Below are 5,730 nucleotides of genomic sequence, written 5' to 3' on the forward strand. Positions count from 1 at the left end.
TAGTTTACGTTGAGTTGGAAAGAACTCCACGAATGGGCCTGGAATGTGATTCTGTCCCAGATAGTAACTGCATGACCAAGTTGAGTCTTAGGATGATGCTTATTCTTACAGATTGAGTCCCTAAAAGAAAATTCTTGTTCTATTGTTGGGATTTCTAAAAGAATTCAGCTTGACAGCAATATTTCATTATTCTTGCTTAACTTGAAAGCCAGAAAACTTAGAACTGAGGATATGCTTCTTTTAAAAGGATAATTGGAAATTAAATATTAAATGCATTTAAGATTTTCTGCTTATTTCTGAAGTGGTTGACATGGTGAGGTCATTTGAAATCTTATTTAATGGAACTCTAATGGAATATTAGGAAAATAGTACTGTCCTGCCTTCACATGGCCCTTACATTAGAAACAGATTTAACACTGACCTTAAACATAGTTCTTGAAATGGCAACTATTAAACAGGAAACATGTTTTTCCTTTCATAGTGGCAATGTTTTGTTTCCTAATAATCATTTCCTAAGAAATGATATTTATTACACTCACATGATGAAATTAAGACCTATGCTTGAGGGGCGCCTGGGTGGCTCAGTTGGTTAAGCTGAGTGGGAGAGAAAGAGGGAGAGAGGTTTCATCTAACTTCTAAACAGAATTTTGAAAAATACAGTTAATGACAGTGAATGGTTCTCATAAGTTATGATGGTGTGCTCTCTCTTTTCTCAGATGACATGATACTTTATGTGGAAAACCCAAAAGACTCCACCCCCAAATTACTAGAACTCACACACTAATTCAGTAATGTGGCAGGATACAAAGTCAATGTACAGAAATCAGTTGCTTTCTTATACACTAACAATGCATCTGTAGAAAGAGAAATTAGAGAAATGATTCCATTTACAATGGCACAAAAACCAGAAGATACCTTGGAATAAACCTAACCAAAGAAGTAAAGGATCTATACTCTAGGAACTACAGAACACTCATGAAAGAAATTGAAGAAGACACGAAAAGATGGAAAAATATTCCATGCTCAGGGATCGGAAGAATAAACATTGTTAAAATGTCTATGCTACCCAGAGCAGTCTATACCTTCATTGCCATCCTGATCAAAATTCCAATGACATTTTTCAAAGTGCTAGAACAAACAATGCTAAAATTTGTATGGAATCATAAAAGACCCTGAATCGCCAAGGAAATATTGAAAAAGAAAAACAAAGCTGGGGGCATCATGTTGCCCGATTTCAAGCTATATTACAAAGCAGTGATCACCAAGGCAGCATGGTACTGGCACAAAAACAGACATATAGACCAATGGAACAGAATAGAGAGCCCAGATATGGACCCTCAACTCTATGGTCAAATAATCTTTGACAAAGCAGGAAAAAACATGCAATGGAAAAAAGACGGTCCCTTCAATAAATGGTGAAGGGAAAATTGGACAGCCACATGCAGAAGAATGAAACTCGACCATTCTCTAACACCACTCACAAAGATAAACTCAAAGTGGATGAAAGACCTCACTGTGAGACAGGAATCCATCAAGATCCTAGAGGAGAACATAGGCAGTAACCTCTTTGACATCGGCCACAGCAACTTCTTTCAAGATACATCTCCAAAGACTAGTGAAACAAAAGCGAAAATGAACTTTTGGGACTTCATCAAGATAAAAAGCTTCTGCACAGCAAAGGAAACAGTCAACAAAACAAAGAGGCAACCCACAGAATGGGAGAAGATATTTGCAAATGACACTACAGATAAAGGGCTGGTATCCAAGATCTATAAAGAACTTCTCAAACTCAACACCCAAAAAACAAATAATTAAGACAAAAAATGGGCAGAAGACATGAACAGACACTTCTCCAAAGAAGACATCCAAGTGGCCAACAGACACATGAAAACATGTTCATCATCATTAGCCATCAGGGAAATTCAAATCAAAACCACACTGAGATACCACCTTACACCAGTTAGAATGGCAAAAATTGACAAGGCAAGAAACAACAAATGTTGGAGAGGTTGTGGAGAAAGGGGAACCCTTTTACACTGTTGGTGGGAATGCAAGTTGGTACAGCCACTTTGGAAAACAATGTGGAGGTTCCTCAAAAAATTAAAAATAGAGCTACTCCATGACCCAGCAATTGCACTCCTGGGTATTTACTCCAAAGACACAGATGTAGTGAAAAGAAGGACCATATGCACCCCAATGTTCATAGCAGCAATGTCTGCAATAGCCAAACTATGGAAAGAGCCGAGATGCCCTTCAACAGATGAACGGATAAAGATGTGGTTCATATACACAATGGAATATTACTCAGTCTTCAGAAAGGATGAATACCCAACTTTTACATCAACATGGATGGAACTGGAGGAAATTCTGTGAAGTGAAATAAGTCAAGCAGAGAAAGTCAATTATCATATGGTTTCACTTATTTGTGGAACATAAGGAATAGCATGGAGGACATTAGGAGAAGAAAGGGAAAAATGAAGGGGGGGGGAATTCAGAGGGAGAGATGAACCATGAGAGACTATGGACTCTGAGAAACAAACTGAGGGTTTTAGAGGGGAGGGTGTGGGGGGATTGGTTAGCCCGGTGATGGGTATTAAGGAGGGCACGTACTGCATGGAGCACTGGGTGTTATACAATAACAATGAATCGTGGATCACTACATCAAAAACTAATGATGCATTGTATGGTGACTAACATAATATAATGAAATAAAGTTAACAAAATAAAATAAATAAAAAAGTTATGATGGTGTGAGATATGTGGTTATGATAATACTATAGAGTATTATGTAAAGAACACTTTCATTTTATTTATTTATTTTTTTGAAAGAGAGAGAGAGACAGAGACAGAACATGAGAATGGGGTAGGAGGCAAAGGGAGTGGGAGAAGACCCCCCTGCTGAGCAGGGAGTTTGACCTGTGCTCCATCCCAGGACCCTGAGATCATGACCGGAGCCAAAGGCAGGTGCTTAACCAACTGAGCCACCCAGGTGCCCTAGAACGTTTTCATTTTTATTCAACAAATAATTGAACACCTGTCATAGGCTTGGTTATGACAAAAGTTTTTCTGGCCTCCAGGGTCATAAACTCAAATAGGGAATAAAGACATTGGATTAGTGTATTGTATTTTTGAGACAGATTAAATTTATTCTGTAAACTAGTGGAAGATGGAACAAGGTAAATCTAGTGATAATTAAGGAAAAGCAGGTTTTATTAAGCTAATCTATGTTACAAACAGATTTGTTCAGAAATGAATCCTGCAGCCCTGCAATTACACTGAAATCCTTCCTGACTGGAATATTCAAAGGAACCTTCCTGATTTCCTTTTGGAGGAAACGAGATTTCTGAGTTGAAAAGTAAGGTGCTTTCCTGATATGTAAGATTCTTTCCAACCATACAATAGCATGATTATATAATTATTGAAGGAATTTGTCATTAGAATAATTTTTATACTTAAATGTATGATTTCAAACTATTTGAATGCCATTAAATATACATAGCATCAATTCATCATTTGATTTAGAAAGGACTTATTCTACAGTATTATTTCAGCATCAAGAATTGAGCACTCATTAATAATAACTGTTAATAAACCATTTATTTTCTCTACGGCACTTTCACCTTGTTTCCATCCATTGGACTATTCTCCTCCCCTAAACAAAGACCTTATTAATTTTATATCAATCCCAAGATTAGCCAAGTGAGTGAGAGGAATAAAAAAGTACTGTCCTCTTTTATACCAATGAGAAATATGATGGGGAAGAGGAATTTAATTTTCTACTTCTTTCCAAAGTAAAGTAAAAATTCTAAATGTCACCTTAATGCTTTATTTAAATATTGTTTAGACTCAGAATTTGATAACTGATACATTCATGTAAATTCAACCATGAGTCCTTAAATCAAACGTATACCCTAGTTTACATCAATTTCTATTTATCTGTTAGACTGACACCCATGGAAATGGCCCATCTATAAAGGGAATCTTCTGTTGCTCTACTACGTCAGATTTTCCTTATTAAAAAAAGGATTTCTGCTTCCTCTTCTTTGTATAAAACTAGGTATATACACTGTTGGCCAGTCTGAGAATACTATCCTAATCTAATATCCTTTCTTTCAAATTTTTATGTCTTGAGACTATGTGAGTCTAGTAAATAGAGCTAATGGAACATAATGAGCATTTAAAAGTTATACTGTTTACATAATTGTAATAGTCTGTTTATATGAATAGAAAAGAATGTGGCTAGCTGCCTACACACAGCTGGAAATGCAAACATGACTCAATTAGACAGCAAGTGTTCTGTTTTAGAACTGATGAAACAGATTGAGTGTATACCATGGGGATTTAATGCAGAACATTAACACTAGTGGTTAAAACACAGGCATCACAAACATCATAGATAACAACATCAATTTTTTATAATTGTTTGATTTCTGTTCATGTTAATACAATCCAAAGCAGTTTCAAAATTCATTTCTTGAATAACCCGTCATTCCTGTGCTGGAATTATCCTTGTTTGAGGAAGACCACTATTATCCATATTTTCTACCCAGATACTCACCAAAGGAAATGTATTCTTTATGATAAACCTAATCCTGGCCAGAAAAGAAAATTGCTATATGAAACACTGAACAATATTTTTGTATATCAAATATTTTCAAGCTTTTTAAAGTAAATTTTTATTAATATCTTTTTGGCCAGTTAAAGGCCCAGATATGACAAGTTTGCTTATTAAGTGACGTTTTCCATTTTGTTCTTACTGTAGATAAGTCTAACTGTTCACCAAAATCTGGTCTCTCTGTTCACACCATAAAGTTGTAGCTGGAAGGTAGTTGCCAAACCAATTATTACATTTGCTACCTCTATACCACCCCCTTATACTATGTGTAGTAACTGTACTAGTCATTGTACTAGTTGTACTAGTCATTAGCCAAGTGAATGAAAGGAAAAGTAGTGTGTGCCACTTTGGGGCCAAGGCTTTCACAAAGTGGGTGTGCCTTCCTCATGGTTTGACCCCTTCTGCTTGCTGGTTGTTGAAGACTGTGAGGCCCTACGGGATGGTGGAACAGCAGAATAAAAGGAGTCCAGGGCAAGAATGTCACCATGGATGAAAAGAAGTCCCTTAACCCAAACAACTTGCTTGAGATTGAAATATGAACGAGGTATAAACTTCCATTAAGTTGAGCCCCTAAACCTTTAGATCTATTTTTACAGCAGTTATCCTCTAAAAATATCCTGTCTTAACCAATGAGGCTTTTCTTTTTCTACCCCCCCCCCCCCCCCCACCCAGTGAGATGGTTTCCCTTCCTTCTTGCTCTTCCAGTGCAGGGAAGAAAGATCATTGATGTTTGCCTGCAGCTGCAGAAGCAACACCCAGAGCTAGCTTCATGCTCAGAAAAGGACACTGTACTTCCTCCTCATGGTTTCTGGGATTCTATATGTTCAGAGTGACAACTATAGAAGTGATCCCTAAAAGTATAGTCTTTTTTTTCTCCATTTTTTATAGAAAATGTTAAATGATCAGTTCAGTGTTTTCTAGATTGCAATTTCCATAACAGCAGGATCGGTGTGTTACTTATCAACTGCTGAGAAGCTATCGTGCCTATCACTTTGCAAGTGTTTAATAAATCTTTGATGAATCAAAGAAGCAAATCTTTTACAATAGACTAAAAAAGTGGTGTTCATTTTGTCTGACCCAGAAGCAAACTTACGACTCTTAGGTCCTTAGCCAAT

At 36.7% G+C, this 5,730-nt stretch overlaps 1 pseudogene; it reads right to left on the bottom strand.

Annotated features, from left to right (window-relative positions):
* Positions 1-5,282: 5,282 nt before the first annotated feature.
* LOC116625060 lies at positions 5,283-5,482 on the bottom strand (annotated as a pseudogene).
* Positions 5,483-5,730: the final 248 nt, after the last annotated feature.

Source organism: Phoca vitulina, unplaced genomic scaffold, assembly GCF_004348235.1.
Source record: "Phoca vitulina isolate PV1807 unplaced genomic scaffold, GSC_HSeal_1.0 scaffold72, whole genome shotgun sequence".
In the NCBI taxonomy this organism is placed as follows: domain Eukaryota; kingdom Metazoa; phylum Chordata; class Mammalia; order Carnivora; family Phocidae; genus Phoca; species Phoca vitulina.